Source organism: Scyliorhinus torazame, chromosome 8, assembly GCF_047496885.1.
Source record: "Scyliorhinus torazame isolate Kashiwa2021f chromosome 8, sScyTor2.1, whole genome shotgun sequence".
Classification (NCBI taxonomy): Eukaryota; Metazoa; Chordata; class Chondrichthyes; order Carcharhiniformes; family Scyliorhinidae; genus Scyliorhinus; species Scyliorhinus torazame.
In genome coordinates, this window is record NC_092714.1 from 246,190,452 (window position 1) to 246,212,071 (window position 21,620).

Consider the following 21,620-nt stretch of genomic DNA (forward strand, 5'->3'; position numbering starts at 1 on the left):
CTCTTAAGGCTGAATTCCTGGGGTGGGATTCTCTGTTAGCTGATGCTGAAATCGCGAAACGCGATCGTGGCTGCTGAGGGAGAGAGAGAGAGGGTGTGGAAAGCATCCAACATCGCCAGAGTTTGCTGACAGTTGTGCCGCTGGCCAGGGGGCCTCTGCCAGGGCCGAGAAGGAGTAGCGGGAGGTGGCCAGGAGATGGGTTGTGGGGTCGAGGTGGATGGGCATGGAACACTCTTGTTGCAGCCATGCAACCAAGGCAGCCATGCAGCTGAGCACGCCGCTGACTGCCCACTGTGACCTTCGGGCCATAGGTCGTATGGGTGACCCCAGGCCACTACCCTAGGTGCCCTCTGACCCCAGCCGACCTATCAGCTGTAAGGGCGTGCTCCAGTACAACCAGTGCCATCGTTTTAGCTGGGATGAGAGTGTGTGGGGAGTGTAATGTGTATATGCGGCTGCAGCTTGTCAGCCTTCCGAGTCTCAATCACGGACCCGGCAAATCCCGCACCGTTTTCCATTGGAATCGATTGTGTTCCATGTGGTGCCGATGCTCGCCCCTCCATGGTAACTGAATCAGTCCAGGTGCGCTGCCAGTTGTGCTGTCGTGAAAGTCCACGAATTCAGCCCGGATGTCAACACTTCAGTCTCATGAATGGAGAACCACGCCCCGGTATTTGTCAAGTTTTAGATTACTGGGGGTTTCTGAAATATTTTGCGTTATTAAACCCAAAGAAAGAGAAAGACCTGGGGCGTCATTCTCCGACCCCCCGCCGGGTTGGAGAATCGCCGGGGGCTGCCGTGAATCCCGCCCCCGCCGGTTGCCGAAGTCTCCGGCACCGGATATTCGGCGGGGGCGGGAATCGGGCCGCGCCGGTTGCGGGCCCCCCCGCTCGATTCTCCGCCCCGGATGGACCGAAGTCCCGCCGATAAATTGCCTGTCCCGCCGGCGTAAATTAAAGTACCTATTTACCGGCGTGGGCGGGCTCCGGGGTCCTGGGGGGGGGCGCGGGGCGATCTGACCCCGGGGGGTGCCCCCACGGTGGCCTGGCCCACCGATCCGCAGGCGGGCCTGTGCCATGGGGGCACTCTTTCCCTTCCGCCTCCGCCACGGTCTCCACCATGGCGGAGGCGGAAGAGACTCTCCCCACTGCGCATGCGCGGGAAACTGTCAGCGGTTGCTGACGCTCCCGCGCATGCGCCGCCCCGAGATGTCATTTCCGCGCCAGCTGGCGGGGCAACAAATGCCATTTCCGCCAGCTGGCGGGGCGGAAATCCCTCTGGCGTAGGCCTAGCCCCTCAATGTCGGGGCTCGGCCGCCAAAGATGCGGCGTTTTGGGCGCCAGTCGCCGGACATCGCGCCGTTGGGGGAGAATTTCGCCCAGTGTGTCCCAAGAACAAGGAGATGAACATTATATACAAAGCACTTGAACGATTAAATGGAAGAACAGAACAAATCAGAAAGTCCATGGGCACGATTCTCCACTCCCACGCCAGTTGGGAGAATCGCCTGGGCCACCAAAATTTCCCGGGACGCCGGTCCGATGCCCTCCCGCGATTCTCCCAAGCGGCGGGAATGGCCCGGTCGAGTTTCGCGGGCCGCAGTCCGGAGAATCGCCGGAGACACCGAAAATGGCGATTCTCCGACACTCCCGCTATTCTGAGGCCCGGATGGGCCGAGCGGCCAGGCCAAAACGGCGGGTTCCCCCCAGCGCCGTCCACACCTGGTCGCTGCAGTCGTGAGCGGTGCGTGAATGCTGGGGGGGCGGCCTGTGGGGGGGGTGAGGGGGGGATCCTGCACCGAGGGGTACCTCAGATGTGGGGTGGCCCGCGATCGGTGCCCACCGATCATCGGGCCGTCCTCTCTGAAGGAGGACCTCCTTCCTTCCGCGGCCCCGCAAGATCCATCATACATCTTCTTGCGGGGCGGACTTAGAGAGGATGGCAACCACGCATGCGCAGGTTGGCGCCGGCCAACCCGCGCATGCGCGGATGACGCCCGTTATGCGGCGCAGCCGCGTCATCTATGCGGCGCCGCTTTTACGCGGACGACAAGGCCTGGCGCGTGTAGATGACGCGGCCCCGATCCTGGCCCATTGTCAGGGCCTGAATCGGTCGGGACCGGGGCCGTTTCACGCCGTCGTGATCCTCAACGGCGTTCACGACGGCGCGGCCACTTTGGCGCGTGAGTGGAGAATCCCGCCCCATAAGTCCACAAAGTACACAAATTAAGTTGCATATCATGGAGTCGGAGGTGGGTCCGTAGCTGCAAGATTGCGGAAGAATGCGGAGGTGTGTGAGAAAGGATTGGAAAGGTTCATCCTTACCCTGCAAACGCTGCTGGAACATGTAGCGTTCAAAACTTTCATTCACCTCTATGCTGCAGTGAGTGTCGAACTTGAGGAGGACCGTCTTGAACTTCGTCTTGTCTTCATCATCTGCGAAGGTGAGAGAGTTGAAAATGTGATGGCATGGTCCCCGGCTGTGGAGTGGAGAAGAGCTATCTTTCTGGTGTCCGAGGCACCCTCCCTGTCCATGGCTTCGAGGAAGAGCTGGAAGCGCTGTTTGAAAATCTTCCAGTTGGCCCTGAGGTTGGCGGCGATGTGGAGCGGTGGCGGCAGGCTGATGTTGTCCATGTTGCAGGATGAAGGAATGCTGACGGAAGGCAGATCACTTGCAGGTAGGTCTAAGAAGTGCTAGTATCCCACCATTCCTGGTATCATGATGTGTTGGGTGTTCTGGATTACATACAGGTCACCAACACTTGAAATAGTGCAACACTATTTTATTGAATCATTAACTGTTTAAACATACTTAGACTGTGGGTTAATACGATACTAGCTTTAACTAAAGACCTCTGCCTTGTCCTAACCAGTCAATGCACTCAGCACATGGTGAATGTCTGTGTTGCAGGCTGTGAGCTCTGTCCTCCGAGCTAGCTGCAACTCGAATCAGCGGGAACTCTAATGCTCCCTGTCTTTATAGTGCGTGTGCTCTCACTGGTGATTGGCTGTGGTGTTGTGTATGGTGATTGGTCCCACTGTGTGTCCATCAGTGTGTGTCTGCACCATGATATACTGGTGTATATTATGACAAGGGTGACTGTACAAAAGCCTCGGATCGGGACGGAGTGGGATCCGGAGGCAAGGGAGATCCTTTGATTGTCAGGGTGGACCGCGAGGGAGCAGCGCCTTACCGTATCTGGGTGAACGAAGCTTTCGGTGCTCCCGGAGTCCAGCAGGCACGAGGTCGCATGGCCGGTGATTTTAACCGTCGTCGACGCGGTGGCCAGGTTGTGCGGGCGAGATTGGTCCAACGACATCGAAGCAAGCTGCAGATAGCCATCGGATGCTTCAGGTGGTGAGCATGTGCGGTTCCGATGTCGGGCTGTCCGGAGACCCTGGGCTGGACAAGATGGCGGCACCCATGGTGCGCACACTGCGGGGTCGGGACAAGATGGCGGCGCCCATGGTGCACACATTGCGGGGTCGGGACAAGATGACAAGACGCCCATGGGGTGCACGTGGCCGAAGGGGGACAAGGTGGCGGCGCCCATTGGTTGCACATGGACCCAGGAGGAGAAGATGGCGGCTCCCATTGTGCGTCTGGCGTGGGGGAGGGGGCGATAGCGGGCGCTATCGCAGCGACTGCGCGGGCCTGGCACACAGCTGCGAAGTGGCCCTCTTTACTGCAGGCTTAACAAATGGCAGTGCGGGCCGGGCAGTTTTGGTGGGGGTGCTTCTGCTGACCGCAGAAGTAGCAGTGGGGACCCCCGGGGTGTGCGGATCGGCGTGCGGCGCAGGCGTATTGGGAAGTCAGGGCCCCGGCTGAGGAGGTCGTCGGCGGGGTCCAGGAGGGGTAGGAAGGAGTAGGAGGGTGGGAGGGGTACGATTGTAGGTTACGGGATGTGACCGTCATGGAGAGCGCCAAGGTTTTCTTCTCCGCCAGTTCGAGCGTGGCCTCTTCCAGTAATCGTTCGCGGATGCGGTCCGAAGAAGGCATTGGGCATGAGGAGATTCGCGTGTTCGGCTGCCGTAACGGCCTGACAGTCACAGTCCCGGACGAGTGAAATTAGGTCCCGCCAGAAGTCTTCGATGGACTCACCAGATAGTTGCGAGCGGATGGCGAGTACATGCCTGGCGAAGAGCGTGTTCGCCTTCTGCGCGTAGTGTTCCTTAAGGAGTTCAATTGCTTTTGTATAATTCGTGGCATCTTGGATCAACGGGAACACGCTGGAGCTCAGTCTGGAGTACAGGACGTTTATCTTCTGAGCTTCCGTTGGCGCAGTGTCCGCCGTGTTGATGTAGGCCTCAAAACATGCTAGCCAGTGAGCAAAGTCTTTCCTGGCGTGGGGCGAGTGCGGATCCAGCTGCAGGCGATCGGGCTTAATTCGGATATCCATTCTGTGGAACATCTGACTGTAATAAATTGATGCACTATCAGTTGCACAAAGACTAAAGTTGGGTACAACTGTGGCTTTATTACAGTCAGATGCGTGCCGTCTGCTGCAGCTGGCGAAATGGCAGGGCACTGGAGGTCATGCATATTTATACAGTTCTCCATGGGTGGAGCCAGCTGGCAGGAGCTACCGGCGAACCTGTAGTGGAGGTCCTCCCTTACATCTCCTATTACAGTGGTTCAGCACACCTGGCAGCTATCCACCCCTTCCTAGGGGGCTAGTACGGCACCGGAGTGGTCTCCGCAGCTCTGGCACCCGAAAGCCGGCGCTCCACGGCCGGTGCGAGTCCGCGCATGCGTGCCATGGCCGGCGCGAGATCACACATGTGCGCCACAGTCAGCATGAGTTCGCGCATGCACGTGGGTTCCCGTCTCCACGCCGGCCCTACAGGGGCCCAGCGCAGAGGAACATAGGCCCCCACAGACCCAAACCGCCCGCCGATCGGTAGGCCCCGATCGCAGGCCAGGCCACCGTGGAGGCCCCCTCCCCACCGGGGTCGGATCCCTTCGTCCTCACACCAGGACGTCCCCCGCAGACAGAACTCCGAGTTCCCCCGTGTGGGACCATACGTAACCCACGCCGGCGGGACTCGGCCGAACTTGGCGGGCACTCGGCCCGTTGAGGCCTGAAGAATCACCGGGGGGGGGGCGCTTTCAACGGCCCCCGACCGGCGCGACGGCGATCCCGCGGGCACCGGAGAATCGGCGAGCCAGTGTCGGGGCGGCGTGGTGCAATTCTCGTGCCCCCCCTGCTGGTTCTCCGACCCAGCGCGGGGTCGGAGAATCCCGGCCAGGATGTTTAAATCCCTCCCACACAGATTAAATCCTGCCCCACAGCCCATTGAAAATCCCCACCTTTCCGCATCAATGAAACAAAGAGTTCCAATCAAGTTTGGCAGGGTCGCCATTGGGTTGTGCAGGTAGCCAATGGATTTATTGTGAATGGTTATTTAGTGATGTGTTCATACCTTCAAACAGAATCTCTTACCCAAATTTTAAAGTTTACTTGTGTAGTGATTCTGGGGTCTGTCTCTTTAAGGCAGCACCGCATAAGGGGGTCACCGAGCTTGAGAGGCCAATGGGAACTGAGAGTGAGTGATCACCACAGAGGGTGGAGTCCTCTCTCAGGCAGAATACATCTAGAAGCCATGTCGTAAACATGTGAGGACTGGGGCAGCCAGGTAGGCCTTTCCAAGGCAGCCTAGGGCTGCAACCCCTGTACATAGTATCTCTTTATCAATAAATACCTTTTGTTCCTAACAAAGTGTCTTGATATCACCAGAGTGTGCCGCACCATTACAATTTGTAATGTAACAGGTTCCAACACAGAGGCAGCTAACAAATAACACAGCACAGGAGCTGGATTAAGTGGGCAATATTTCACTGTGTCACAACCTGACAGATGAGTGGATTAGCCAACGAGCTGATATTCTTACTGACCGTACTCCCATCTCTTTCGCATCGGTTGACAAAAGACAGTGAGTTGGCCAAATAACATATCCTTGCCGCCAATGCGGTCCCTCATGGACAGATGGATGGATGAATGATGACCTAGCCAGCTGGCAGCTAATCTCACTGCCATACTCTAAACTTAATCTCACAGACTGGAAGAGACCAGTAGCTTGGCCAACGAAAAAGGCACTCGCTCATGAACTGACAGATTAGCAACTGTCCAACTGAGATATTACTCCCTTTTGCCTGTGTGATCAGCCACAGGCTTGCAATAATGAAGCATTTTCCCTTCGGTTAGTCAATGTCAACGCGACAGGTTCTAAGGTTGCAACTTGGACTCGTACCTGGAGTTAGAGTGATAGGGCTGGCAGCAGAACATGTGACATTTTTTTAAATATACATTTAGAGTACCCAATTCTTCCTTTTTCCCAATTAAGGGGCAATTTAGCGTGGCCAATTCACCTACCCTGCACACCTTTTTGGGTTGTGGGGGTGAGACCCACGCAGGGATGGGGAGAATGTGCAAACTCCCCATGAGCTACTGCCCATCCCTGAACGTTTGAAATTTAATGTAATGGGGGCAATTAAAATGCCACTGTCTGGGGGGGAATACAGGGGCGAGATTCTCCGGAAACGGCACAATGTCCGCCGACTGGCGCCCAAAACAGCGCAAATCAGACGGGCATCGGGCCGCCCCAAAGGTGCGGAATGCTCCGCATCTTTGGGGGCCGAGCCCCAACATTGAGGGGCTAGGCCGGCGCCGGACGAATTTCCGCCCCGCCAGCTGGCGGAAAAGGCCTTTGGTGCCCCGCAAGCTGGCGTGGAAATGACTGGCGAAATTCTCCCCCAACGGCGCGATGTCCACCGACTGGCGCCAAAGACGGCGCCAATCAGACGGGCATCGCGCCGGCCCAAAGGTGCGGAATGCTCCGCATCTTTGGCGGCCTAGCCCCAACATTGAGGGGCTAGGCCGACGCCGGAGGGATTTCCGCCCCGCCAGCTGGCGGAAATGGCGTTTGTTGCGCCAGCTGGCGCGGAAATGCGGCGCATGCGCGGGAGCGTCAGCGGCCGCTGTCAGTTTCCCGGCGCATGCGCGGGAGCGTCAGCGGCCGCTGTCAGTTTCCCGCTCATGCGCAGTGGGGAGAGTCTCTTCCGCCTCCGCCATGGTGGAGGCCGTGGCGGAGGCGGAAGGGAAAGAGTGCCCCCACGGCACAGGCCCGCCCGCGGATCGGTGGGCCCCGATCGTGGGCCAGGCCACCGTGGGGGCACCCCCCGGGGTCAGATCGCCCCGCGCCCCCCCCAGGACCCTGGAGCCCGCCCACGCCGCCTGGTCCCGCCGGTAAATACCAGGTTTGATTTACGCCGGCGGGACAGGCAATTTCTGGGCGGGACTTCGGCCCATCCGGGCCGGAGAATCCAGCGGTGGGTCCCGCCAACCGGCGCGGCCCGATTCCCGCCCCCGCCCAATCTCCGGTACCGGAGACTTCGGCGGGGGCGGGATTCACGGCGGCCAACGGCCATTCTCCGACCCGGCGGGGGGTCGGAGAATCTTGCCCCAGATTCTGAAAGCTTTCGCAAAGTATTAGAAGGCATTTCAAACCCCTGAGAGCCTTTTCCAAGATAAAGAAGCAGGAGATTTAAAACTAACAACAAAATAAATTAAAGTAAAGGACATTTTCGAGGATGCACAGTCATCGCCCGTCGTGTAGCAAAATGGTAGAAGCTAGGCCGCGATTCTCCCATGCCACGCCATTTGGGAGAATCGCCATGCACGGCACTTTTTCCCGTGGCGCTGGTCCGACGCCGTTCCGCCATTCTCCCAACCGGCGAGAGCAGCGTCAACGAGGTCGGCCCCGCGATGCCAGAGAATCGCCAAGTAATGCATGCGATTCTCCCTGCCCCCGCTATTCAGCAACCCGGATGGGCCGAAGTCCCGACGGCGTGATCCCAGGTCACATGCTGGCTGACGATGTGGATGAAGGAGGTGAGTGGGCGGGCTCACCCCAGGAAGCAGGACGCTGCATCCATGGCCGGTGATGGCGGGTGGGGGGTTTCTGACGTGTATGCCGGTTGGGGGCGGTGAGGACAGGGTTAAGGAGGATGGGGTGTGGGAAGGAGTAGAGGGAAGGAGGAGGGGGTGGGGGAATGAGAAAGGGGAAGGGGGAGGGATTGGGGGAATGAGACAGGGGAAGGGGGAGGGGTTGGGGGAAGGAGTAGAGGGAAGGGGAGGGGGTGGGAGAAGGAGAAGGGGAAGGGCGGGGTGGGGGAAGGAGTAGAGGGAAGGGGGAGGGGTTGGGGGAAGGACTAGAGGGAAGGAGGAGGGGGTGGGGGAAGGGGGAGGGGGTGGGGAAGGAGTAGAGGGAAGGGGAGGGGTAGCGGGAAGAAGCAGAGGGGAAGGGGAGGGGGAGGGGAGGCGGTAGGGGTTGGGGGAAGGAGTAGATGGAAGGGGGAGGGGGTGAGGGAAGGGGTAGAGGGAAGGGGAGGGGGTGGGGGAATGAGAAGGAGGAAGGAGGAGGGGGTGGGGCAAATGATGCCACCATTCTGTCAGGGGAGGGGAGTCTCGCCAAGGGTACCCACGACCCGCGGGACAGACACCCCAGCTGGAGTGCCATGGCAGGACGGTGGCGAAGACACGCTGCCAAGTTGAGGTCATGGTGATGGTCTGTGGCCACTGGCGCTGCAATGAGGAGGGGCGGGGTGAACTGGGCGGGAGACAGATACTGTGAGCAGGTGTAACGGTGCATGCGTGAATGAACCGTGACCAGGCAGCCAGGGCACCCATATATCCAAAGGGCCCTGACTGCCTACGTGCCAAAGCGCCCTCCTTACAAATGTCGGCCTCCTTACAAATGAGCCGGCGGCTCAGTGAAGCTGCTGCAGAGGCGGATGCAGCAGAGGGACTGGCTGCAGAGGGCTCCTGCTGCAGGCCTCTCGCTCGATAGGTCCAAGAGGAGGCGGAGGGCGAAAATGACCTCCACGTCGTCGGGCAGGAAGAGGTCGACGACTCAGATCCTGATGGGGCACCAGGGGAGGAGCACGAGCAGGTGGTCGGGTCATGGCGGCGGAGACGCCCCATGCGGCCTCGTGTGTACCCAGACCGCATTTCGTTCCAGGACCTTACGGGCGCGGCATGCAGGAGGAGACTCAGATTGAGCCATAAGACGGTGGCACATATGCCATCTAATGGCGCACCTGGCATCACGTGGAATGGGGGATGGACATGCCATACCGGTGAGGGCCAAGGTCACGGTTGCCCTCATGCAATGGGGTCCTTCCAGGCGCCAAGCGGGGACCTCTCTGGAATCTCTCAGACATCGGTGCACCGCTGCATCCAGGCCGTTACCGACGCCCTCTATGCCGTCGCAAAAAGATACATTGATTTCCCGGAGGACCATGCACACCAGGCTGCCAGGGCAGCGGAATTCGCTGGTCCCGATGGTCCAAGGCGTTGTTGATGGGGTGCATGTCAACCTGCGTGCACCTTCCGAGAACAGGGACATTTCCTGAACAGGAAGGGGAGCTATACTCTATGAACGTCCAGGTGGTCTGCGGCCATCGAATGTGAATAATGCACTTGTGCGTCCAATACCCGGGCAGCGTGCATGATGCCTTCATACTGGCGCATCATTCATACCCGCTATTTTCGAGGGACGCACACCCCAGATGAGGGGCTGGTTGCTGGACGACAGGGCTTACCCACTGCGGCCGTGGCTGATGACGCCTATACGGCGGCCACAGACCAACGCGGAGACCCGCTATAATGAGGCCCATGCTGCAACCAGGGGTGTTGTGGAGAGGTGCTTCGGCCTCCTCAAAATGAGATTCCGGTGCCTGGACCGCTCTGGAGGCGCTCTGCAGTACCACCCCGACAGGGTCGGAAGAATTTTTGTGGCCTGCTGCGTTTTGCACAACATTGCCCAACAGAGGGGCGATGTCATGGAGGAGGATGCACCAGGTGAGCCCAATGAGGGCGACGCCTCTGAACATGAGGAGGAGGAGGAGGAGGGGGAGGATGGGAGGGCGGCGGGACACAGACATCACCAGGGTGCGGGATATGGCCGGGAGGCTGCACGACGCCCCCGGCTGGGATAGCGAGCACGCGAGGCGTTGATCGCCGCACGTTTCACACACGAGGGGTAGGGCATCGTTGTACAGGGCAATTGCACTGTTGGTCGCGCACAAAGGCACCACCCAGCACTCCCCCACATCCTGCACCATCGCACAACCCTAACACCCAAAGCACCACTCTCACGCAACCCTACACCTGCGGCACATCGTTAATCTAGTAACACATTTACTTCTGTCAGCGGGTGTGAACAGTGCCATGTTGGATGATGACAACCCCGCTCTGCGATGAGCTGTGAGCTCCGGATCGCTATAGAATGTCTGACTCATGGCCATATCTGAACCCTCCACCTCGGTGTTCCCTTTATGCGTCACGGACACTCCATCACATGTCCATGTGGAGCAGCAGGTGTCGGTGTGCTGAGGACGACGGCGAGCCTGGGGTTCGGGGGGGGAGGGCACACCATTGTAATGAACTTCGAACACCATCGTCACCGGGCCCCCTCAGGCACCGGACATAGGACAGATGCATCTAGGTTTGGTGTAACAACTTTAATAGTGACATTCAAAGACAAGTGCCCTAGCCCCTATAACTAATCTGTGCCCTGCACCTGTGCCAACTTACTACGTGTCTAACGTTTTGGCCTTACGGGCCCTACCACTACGTCTAGGTGTTTCCCCAGACAGTACAGCAGGAGTGGAGGCGGACTGCTGAGAATCCTGCCCTTCGACGTGGCTCCCCGTCGGCGCGCGTTTCCTGGGGCGGCCTGGCCTGGATGGGCCAGGCGGCTCGGCGGGCACGCTGAATGGCATGGTGCCAGCCTGCTCAGCCCGCTGCCCACCAGATGCACCAGGGACAGAACGGGGTGAGTCCGAGTGTTCCGGTCCCTCCCTTACTTGTGTAACCGGGACGGGCACCGGAACCTCCTCCTCCCTCGAGGAGCCCGGTGGCCCCTGGGCCTCTCTATGGGACGGTGGTGCGCGCGGAGGCAAGCCCCGTTGCACCACCGACACCTGGCGCTGCCAGTCCTGGAGGCCCGCTGTGGAATCGACCAGGGTCTGAACGTTCCCAGCGATGGAGCTCAGGGAGTGCGACATCCCTGTCAGGGACTGTGCGACCTCCCACTGGGATTGTGCGACGCCATCCATCACATGGGCAAGGCCGCCGATGCTCTCAGCGATGGCCTGCTGGGACAGGGCCATGGCCTGCTGGGACTGGGCCAGACCCCGGAGCGCGGCGGCCATGTCCAGCTGGCTCTGGGACATGGCTGCCTGTGAGAGGGCAGCCCTGTCATGGGCCACGGATGACACATGCACACTAAGCCCCACGCCTTGAAGAACCTGACCCATGGCCGTAACCGTTGCCGCCATCGCGGACGCCACCCGTGCGGTGTCGGCCTGGGTGGCAGTCATGACCGGCTCCATTTCCTGCTCGTGGACGCGGATGGCCTCCTCCAGCTGCGTCTGCAGTTGCCGGATGACAGCCGTCATCCCGTTGTCTTATCCCTGGGTTTGCAAATGCATCGGGTCTGTGGGTGGGTCTGGCAAGTCCAGGAACCCGGGAACCGTCTGGGCGGCAGCTGGGTTCTGAGCCTGGGCTGCCCTCCGACCGTCCAGCCCCTCGGCTGCTCCTACCTCCACCTGCTGTAGCGGTTCGGCTGGGTGGTGCGCACCAGTCAGTGACCCAGAAGCCTCATCACTTACTTGCCCAACCGAGGTGAGTGTATCTGCGATGGTTGAAATGGTGGGTGACAGCAGTGCCGCAGACGCTAGGTCCTCGTCTGTCCCCAGGTCCGGGGTATCCTGGCTCGAACCTTGGCCGGTGCATTTAGTCCACGGCCCATGTCAGGTGCCATGCCCCTGTCCTTCGTCTGTCGCAACGTCCTCTGTGCGTCACTGTCCTGAGGGGCTGTCCAGTCGCCGTCAGTGTCCTGGGGGCTGTCCTGTCGCCGTCACTGTCCTGGGGGCTGTCCTGTCGCCGTCACTGTCCTGGGGGCTGTCCTGTCGCCGTCACTGTCCTGGGGGCTGTCCTGTCGCCATCAGTGTCCTGGGGGCTGTCCTCTCGCCGTCACTGTCCTGGGGGCTGTCCTCTCGCCGTCACTGTCCTGGGGGCTGTCCTCTCGCCGTCACTGTCCTGGGGGCTGTCCTGTCGCCGTCACTGTCCTGGGGCTGTCCTGTCGCCGTCAGTGTCCTGGGGGCTGTCCTGTCGCCGTCAGTGTCCTGGGGGCTGTCCTGTCGCCGTCAGTGTCCTGGCCCACTGTACCCTCCTCGTCCGTCTCACTGTCATCTGTGTCATGACTGTCCGTCCTGACGTCTCTGTCTGTCCTCTATCGTCGCCCTTCAGTGGCCCGGCCTCAGAGGAGGGCCCTCCAGCCCGTGATCCTTTCCCTCTGTGCCGTGCGTCACTGTGGCCGGAAGAGGTTGGAGCTGAACGGCGGTTCCAGGACGGTGATCTTCTGGCCCTTGAGAACACAATAAGGCACGTTTCATTATACACACGGGGTCGTTTGAGAGGGGGTGGAGGGGGCAATGTGAGGGGGTGGAGTGTGGTGGTGGTGGAGTGTGAGGGGGTGGAGTGTGAGGGGGTGGAGTGTGAGGCGGTGGGGTGTGAGGGGGTGGAGTGTGAGGGGGTGGAGTGTGGTGGTGGTGGAGTGTGAGGGGGTGGAGTGTGAGGGGGTGGAGTGTGAGGCGGTGGAGTGTGAGGCGGTGGAGTGTGAGGGGGTGGAGTGTGAGGGGGTGGAGTGTGGTGGTGGTGGAGTGTGAGGGGGTGGAGTGTGAGGGGGTGGAGTGTGAGGCGGTGGGGTGTGAGGGGGTGGATTGTGAGGGGGTGGAGTGTGAGGGGGTGAATTGTGAAGGGGTGGAGTGTGAGGGGTGGAGTGTGAGGGGGTGGAGTGTGAGGGGGTGGAGTGTGAGGGGGTGGAGTGTGAGGCGGTGGGGTGTGAGGCGGTGGGGTGTGAGGGGGTGGAGTATGAGGCGGTGGGGTGTGAGGGGGTGGAGTGTGAGGGGGTGGAGTGTGAGGGGGTGGAGTGTGAGGGTGTGGAGTGAGAGGGGGTGGAGTGTGAGGGGGTGGAGTGTGGTGGTGGTGGAGTGTGAGGGGGTGGCGTGTGAGGGGGTGGAGTGTGAGGCGGTGGGGTGTGAGGGGGTGGAGTGTGAGGGGGTGGAGTGTGAGGGGGTGGAGTGTGAGGGGGTGGAGTGAGAGGGGGTGGAGTGTGAGGGTGGTGGAGTGTGAGGGGGTGGAGTGTGAGGGGGTGGAGTGTGAGGGGGTGGAGTGAGAGGGGGTGGAGTGTGAGGGAGGTGGAGTGTGAGGGAGGTGGAGTGTGAGGGGGTGGAGTGTGAGGGTGGTGGAGTGTGAGGGGGTGGAGTGTGAGGGGGTGGAGTGTGAGGGGGTGGAGTGAGAGGGGGTGGAGTGTGAGGGAGGTGGAGTGTGAGGGGGTGGAGTGTGAGGAGGTGGAGTGTGAGGGGGTGGAGTGTGAGGGGGTGGAGTGAGAGGGGGTGGAGTGTGAGGGGGTGGAGTGTGAGGGAGGTGGAGTGTGAGGGGGTGGAGTGTGAGGGGGTGGAGTGTGAGGGGGTGGAGTGTGAGGGGGTGGAGTGAGAGGGGGTGGAGTGTGAGGGAGGTGGAGTGTGAGGGGGTGGAGTGTGAAGGGGTGGAGTGAGAGGGGGTGGAGTGTGAGGAGGTGGAGTGTGAGGAGGTGGAGTGTGAGGGGGTGGAGTGTGAGGGGGTGGAGTGTGAGGGGGTGGAGTGTGAGAGGGGTGGAGTGTGATAGGGGTGGAGTGCGAGGGACTGGAGTGTGAGGGGGTGGAGTGTGAGGGTGGTGGAGTGTGAGGGGGTGGAGTGTGAGGAGGTGGAGTGTGAGGGGGTGGAGTGTGGGAGGGGTGGAGTGCGAGGGGCTGGAGTGTGAGGGGGTGGAGTGTGAGGGGGCGGAGTGTGAGGGGGCGGAGTGTGAGGGGGTGGAGTGTGAAGGGGGTTGAGTGTGAGGAGGTGGAGTGTGAGGGGTGTGGAGTGTGAGGGGGTGGAGTGTGAGGGGGTGGAGTGTGAGTAGGTGGAGTGTGAGGGGGGTGGAGTGTGAGGAGGTGGAGTGTGAGGGGGTGGAGTGTGAGGAGGTGGAGTGTGAGGGGTGTGGAGTGTGAGGGGGTGGAGTGTGAGGGGGTGGAGTGTGAGTAGGTGGATTGTGAGGGGGGTGGAGTGTGAGGGGGTGGAGTGTGAAGGGGGTGGAGTGTGAGGAGGTGGAGTGTGAGGGGTGTGGAGTGTGAGGGGGTGGAGTGTGAGGGGGTGGAGTGTGAGTAGGTGGAGTGTGAGGGGGGTGGAGTGTGAGGAGGTGGAGTGTGAGGGGGTGGAGTGTGAGGAGGTGGAGTGTGAGGGGGTGGAGTGTGAGGAGGTGGAGTGTGAGGGGGTGGGGGTACTGATGGGCTGAGGGACTGCATGCAGACAGGGGATTCTCACTTGGTGCTGCACCTCTGACCTGGCACGGAGCTACCTCCCGGCAGGCGGCTCCCCCAGCAAGGTCCTGAACCCTCTGCTCGTAAGGGGTTGGAGCTCAGGTGATCTCGCTCCGGGTCTTGAACGCTACCTGTGCTTGTGAGCAGTGTGTGGGGGGGGGGGGATTATCACTCGGTGGGGACAGCGTTCACGACGTCGCGGACACTTAGTCCCCCGATTGGAGAATCGCGCCCCTGGTGCCATGACAGGAGTAAACATCAGGCAGGAATAACCTTAAGACTGCTGCAAGAATCTTATTTATGGTTATTTGTCCGGGTACAGTATTTCAGTGCTGGGCGCCTGGACTAATAGTCTCCAGGGGAGTTAAAGGATTTGTATTCAGTTCCTTTATAAGAAAATCGGGAAACAAAATTAAAAACCGGTGTTGAAAAGTGACCATGGGCGTCATTCTCCGATCCCCCGCCGGGTCGGAGAATCGCCGGGGGCTGCCGTGAATCCCGCCCCCGCCGGTTGCCGAAGTCTCCGGCACCAGAGATTCGGCGGGGGCGGGAATCGCGCCGCGCCGGTTGGCGGGCCCCACCGCTCGATTCTCCGGCCCGAATTGGCCGAAGCCCCGCCGATAAATTGCCTGTCCCGCCGGCGTAAATTAAAGCACCTACCTTACCGGCGGGACAAGGCGGCGCGGGCGGGCTCCGGGGTCCTGGGGGGGGAGCGGGGCGATCTGGCCCCGAGGGGTGCCCCCACGGTGGCCTGGCCCGCGATCGGGGCCCACCGATCCGCGGGCGGGCCTGTGCCGTGGGGGCACTCTTTCCCTTCCGCCTCCGCCACAGTCTCCACCATGGTGGAGGCGGAAGAGACTCCCTCCACTGCGCATGCGCGGGAAACTGTCAGCGGCCGCTGATGCTCCCGCGCATGCGCCGCCCCGACATGTCATTTCTGCGCCAGCTGGCGGGGCACCAAAGGCCGTTTCCGCCAGCTGGCGGGGCGGAAATTCCTCCGGCGCCGGCCTAGCCCCTCAAGGTTGGGGCTCGGCCCCCAAAGATGCGGAGCATTCCGCACCTTTGGGGCGGCGTGATGCCCGTCTGATTGGCGCCGTTTTGGGCGCCAGTCGGCAGACATCGCGCCGTTTCGGGAGAATTTTGCCCCACGAAGCTCTCAGTTTGTTGTAAAAACCCAATAGATCTTTCAATGTCATTTAGGGAGGCAGATTTGTCACCCTCTTCCTGTTTTGACCCATTTGGGTTTCCACAGTAATGTGATTGAATGTGAAGTGGCCAAGCAAGCAACTCAGTCGCATCCACCCACGACAGTGTTTCAAGAAGGCCGACCACTGCCTTCTTCAGGGTGACCTGGGATTGGCAATAAATATCAGCCATACCAATGGTGCCCTCTCCAAGAATGAGCAAAAAAACCCCAATTTGCCTGCACAAGTCGCACTTTAAAGGACTCGGGGCGGGATTCTCCTGAATCCCTGCGATGGCCTGATGCTGGCGTAAAAAGCAACGCGAACCACTCGGGTGTCGGGCTGACCGGAAGTTGTGGAATCCTAAGCACTTCCGGGAGCTAGGCCGGCGACGGAGGGGTTGGCACCGCGCCAACCGGCGCCGAAGGGCCGGCGCGAGTTAGCGCATGCGCAGAACCGCTGGCGTGGTTCCACGCATGCGCAGACCGGCCTGCATATTCCAGCGCATGTGCAGGGGGGTGTCTCCTCCGTGCTGACCAGGCGGAGCCCTACAGGGGCCGGCGCGGAAGGAAGGAGTGCCCCCATGGCACAGTCCCGCCCACAGATCGGTGGGCCCCAATCGCGGGCCAGGCCACCCTGGCCCCCCCCCCCCCCCCCCCCCCCGGGGCCGGATCCCCCCACGCCCCCCCCGAGGACTGCACCAGCCGGCCTACCAGCCTGGTCCCGCCATGTTGGACCATGTCCAATCCACGCCAGCGGGACTGGACAGAAACCGACAGCCGCTGGGCCGATCAGGGCCTGGAGAATTGCCAGGGGGGCCGCTGCCAACGGCCCCCGACCGGCGGGGTGTGATCCCCGCCCCCGCCCGAAAACCGGCGCTGGAGAATACGGCAGCCGGCGTCGGAGCGGCGGGGCGGGATTCACGCCGCCCCTCGGAGAATCCCGCCTTCGGTATCCAGTTCTAAATAGTATAAATTTGAAGTGGTGTGTTATTGGCATTTAGGTAATAATCCTGCTCTACTCAATGGAATTCAATCTCACAGAGGACCCGAAACAGGCATTTGGCCCTCATTTAGGCGGTTGCAAGGGATGCCTGAAAATTAACCAATAATAAGGTGGATAGCAACCCTGGGTGACTAAAATTGAACTTGGACCCCTGTTAGGCCCATTTAAAAGTGATATAACAAGATCCAATTTCTACTCCCAAAATATCAACCTCTGCCGAATACACAAAAATGGGTAGTGTGACTAACTTAGTCTACTAGAGGACATAGTTAATATAATTGGTTTCAAATCTGTGGTGCTGTAATAGGCATCAGGGGAAAGGTTTGATGAGGCTGATTAGTGGGTAACTGTGATGCATGATTACCCCACACCTAATGGAAGTGATGCAGGCTTCACCCAAATTTCATGTTGCCTGCTCATCACCATGATTGTACTGTGCCGCTAAGCACCAAAATGCTGCTGTGTGGCTGCGCGCTCAACAGGAAGCCTGGTTCATGTGGGCCTAGCAGCAATTAAAGCTAGACTGCACCTCTTAATGCTAGTCTGCACCTCTTTTTAAAGGGGAGGTGCATTTCTGGTGACAGCTATGTGCCAAGTAGCTGAGAGAGACTTTTAACACAATGGTGCTAGTCCGAGAGTCGGCTCCTAGATACAGCTGGAAGACTTGCTACAGGAGGTAGAAAAGAGGAGAGGGGTTAACATGAAGTTATCCAGGATAACAGTATGTTCCAACCTTGTGCACCATCCCAAATTCCACTTCACTCTCAACATGCAATCTGATCTGATGTACAAGTGCCAGATGATGATAGCCATCTCGCTTTCTACCCACCCTACCTTCCCTTCGCCTGTGATATGGTACGAATTAAGTAATGGTATGATGGGAAAACTGGTCAATGGGAAGACTGTCAAAAGGGTTGATACAATACAAGAAAGACTGAAACTACTCATTCCAGCTCCCCAGGCCCAGGTAAAGAATGCTGCCCGGACCATTTTCAGACTATTATGGCCGTAGGCCAACTCTGCATAACTTGAAGTCTGAAAAGATCAGCGAAGGTCGAGCCATTCCAAAACACCGGACCTCGGCAGCTCAAAGAAGAGCTCCTAAAGGTCAGAACTCTCAGACAGATTCACGTTACTATCGCCCAGATTGCACGGACCCTCCTGAATTTGGTTACCGCTTACAGGCTCCTCACCCCTTCACTCCACACATGGAAGATTTCGACAGCGCTCCTCCGCGTCGTCATCCTGCCAAATATAATGTCACTTGCTTCAACTGTCAACATACAGGCCACTACGCTAGGGATTGTCCAGCACCCCGATGACAAGGTAGATTTCAACCCCGTCGGCAGACACCCTTTACTACCTCTAACCCCTACTGACTAGCCAGATCGAACTTTACGGTCCTCTCAACAGACCACTCTGACGAGCCCACCGCTATGATTTACATAGAGGGCGTGCCTATCCCCTTCCTGATTGACACCGGTGCGACTCATTCTACGCTAGACTGAAAATTAATTCAGAAACATTGCTTTCCCCTTTCTGATAAGCATGTGGAACTTGCTGGTTTCATGGGGGAAGGTGCTGTTTATCCGCTTACAAAGCCGCTCTCTGTTCAATTTGAGGGCCGGGAATGTTGCATCCCATTCACAGTTACCCGCGTCCTCGGTGTCAACCTGGCCGGACGTGACTTGCTGTGTCCCTTGCAGGTGGAAATTGTTTCCCTTGATAACGACATTACTATATCAGCTATCCCGCAGGCCCAGCTTCGAAATTTTCCCCTTTTCACTACTCCACAGTGGTGGTCGGTTGATTTTGATCCCTCACACTTTTCACCTCCCTTAGAAATTCCCGATCCACATGTCACTCTTTGCTACGATCATACAGGATGCTCGCCTGATTTGGAGAGCATTTACCAAGATGCCCTCGGTTCTCTACAATCCGTTTCCTTTGTTGGCCTCGGTAAGGGAAAATAAGGGTCTGCCTTTCTTGTCAATTTACCCCATGGCCTCTGACGTCAGTCGGGACCTGTGTCACCCCACGTGACCCTTTCTGTGAACGGAGGCTACAGTGCCAAGTCCTTGGGATTTCTGGCAGCTGCACTGCGAGGACAAGCTGATCCTTTCTTTAATGGAAGTCAAATCCTACCCGCAGGCACTTTAGAATATTTTCAACGTCCATTTGTCCTCATTGCACACTGCACCACCATCGTTCACTCCAATCAACGACTTCTGAACTACCCGCAGATTTATGGGCGGCCTCCAGACACAAAGTTGGTCTCTCTAATGTCCCTCCCGTTGTTATTAAAGTTAAACCGAACATGCCCTTGCCTTCGATTTCACAGTACCCTTTGCGCCCCGAGGCTGAAGAAGGAGTCTCGGTCATGATTCAATCGTTCCTTCAACAGGGAATTGTGGTACCATGCCAATCGCCCTGTAACACCCCGATTCTTCCAATTCCTAAGATAGGAAGACCATCCGAATGGCGTTTGGTCCAAGACCTCCGACGTATTAATCAGATAGTGGAACCCTTACATCCTATTGTCCCAAACCCGGCGACAATCCTTAGTAATGTCCCACCAGAAGCGACTGTTTTCACCCTTGTTGATTTACAACATGCCTTTTTTGCGATACCCCTCGCCCCTGAATCACAGTATTTGTTTGCCTTTACATTTAAGGCCAACCAATACACTTGGACTAGGCTCCCACAGGGCTTCATTCATTCTCCAACCCTTTTCTCACAAGCATTGCACTCCCAGTTAGCGACATTATCAACTCCTGGTGGCCCCACCATCATCCAATATGTTGATGACTTACTCCTTGCCAGCCCTGACTTCGTTGCTAACCAGCGTGACACCGTTTATCTGCTCATCCGTCTCCATTCATGGGGATATGTGATCCCGCTCACTAAAGTTCATAAAGGCCAACGGCAGGTCAAATTTTTGGGTGTCCTACTAAGTGCTACGGATCATTCCCTTACTCAGGAACGCATTATTCCTATACTGCAGACCCCATTTCCTACATCGCCCAAGCAGGTGCGAGCCTTTTTAGGATTGGTGAACTTTTGCAGACAGTGGATTCCGAATGTTACTGTCCGTACTAAAGATTTAACTCCGTACTCCTCTCAAAATGTTCCTCTTAAGTTTGAACTTCCTGATTCAGCAAAACAATCTTTTGTTACTCTCAAAAACGCCCTGGCTACCGCCCCAGCACTAGGACGACCCTTGTATGACAGACCCTTTCAGTTGTACGTTAATGTTTTTGATGAATGTGCCACTGGTGTTCTAACACAAGAAAACGGTGACCGGCGTCGCCCGGTCTCCTACTATTCTACGAAATTGGATCCTGTAGCTTGCGGTCTACCTCCCTGCACCCAAATTCTTCCGGCTGTCCATTTGTTAGCACAGGCAGTCTCTAATCTGACCCTTCACCCGCCAGTACAAGTGCATACCTCGCACTCTATTGTGGCTCTCCTAACGTCTCAGCAAACCCAGCATCTGACTCAAGCGCGCTTGAGCCGCTATGAGGTTTACCTATTGCAAAACCCCTACCTCTCTTTTCATTACTGTTCTACCTTAAATCCTGCTGTGTTCCTCGAACAGCCCCCCCCCCCCCTGATGACCTTGTGGACCCGCCACATGATTATTTTCTTCGGAATCACTTCCTTACCGCGCCTCGCCCGGATTTAACGGACCGGCCTATTGATAATCCAGATCTAATTTTTTATGTTGATGGCATTCCTCCATTTCTCTCACTGGCATCCCACAGTCGGGATATGCCGTGGTAACCGACACTGACGTGCAGGAAGCAGCAGCCTTCGAGACCCCTGCCTCCGCACAAAAAGCCGAGCTATTTGCCCTTACCCGAGCATGTATTTTGGCCACAGATAAAAGTACTAATGTTTACACTGATTCTAGGTATGCCTTTGGCGTAACCCACAATTTCGGTCGCCTCTGGCAACAGCGAGGCTTTCTCACCTCTGCGGGAGCTCCCATTCAAAATGCTCTTTGGATTAAAAATCTCCTCGATGCTATTCAGCTTCCCCATCAATTGGCAATTATTAAATGTGCTGCGCACACAAAGGGGGACACTCCTGTTCAATTAGGAAATGCCCGTGCTGATTCAGCTGCTAAGGCTGCGGCTATATCAGCCTCTCTGATTGGTCCCAGTGGGGCTAATCAGGCTCTAAATCAGGTACCTGCATTAGGAACGAAGGGCATGCCAGACATAACTGAAGTTCAAAATTTACAGAGGGATGTCTCTGATTCCGAGCGCACACTATGGAAGTCAATGGGGTGTTCACACTCCTTGACACAAGACCTCTGGCTTACTCCCGTTAGTCAAGTTTGTATTCTGAATTCTTTATTGCCGGTACTTATTGATTATTTGCATTCTTGTACCCATCTTGTCAAGGAGGGAATGGTACAGCTACTCCTGAAAACTTGGTGGCACCCAGATTTGAATACAGCAGCGCAAACGTGGCTGGATCGATGCGTTATTTGCATGAACAATAATAAGGGTAAAGACATTAAATGCCCTCCAGGAACCACTCCCTTGCCAGATGGCCCTTTTGCCTGTATACAGCTTGATTTTATCGAATTGCCAAAAGCACAGTGATATAAATATTGTTCAGTAATAATCGATGTGTTTAGTAAATGGATTGAAGCCTTCCCCACCACTAATTGTACGGCACATACAGTGGTGAAGTTGTTGTTAACGGAAGTCATTCCTCGTTTTAGGGTACCCAAAATGGTGAGCTCAGACAATGGACCACATTTTGTAGCTCGGATCAATACTGAATTGTGCGAAGCACTCGTAATTAAACAGCAACTGCACTGCGCGTATCACCCGCAGGCTGCAGGAATTGTGGAAAGAGCCAACTGGACTTTAAAAGAAAAATTAACTGAAGAAACCGGGTTAAATTGGCCAAAAGTATTACCCTGGGCACTGTTTCACATGCGAGTGACTCCCCATTCGCGGAACGGACTGTCAGCTGCAGAGATAGTCTATGGTCGGCCAATGAGGA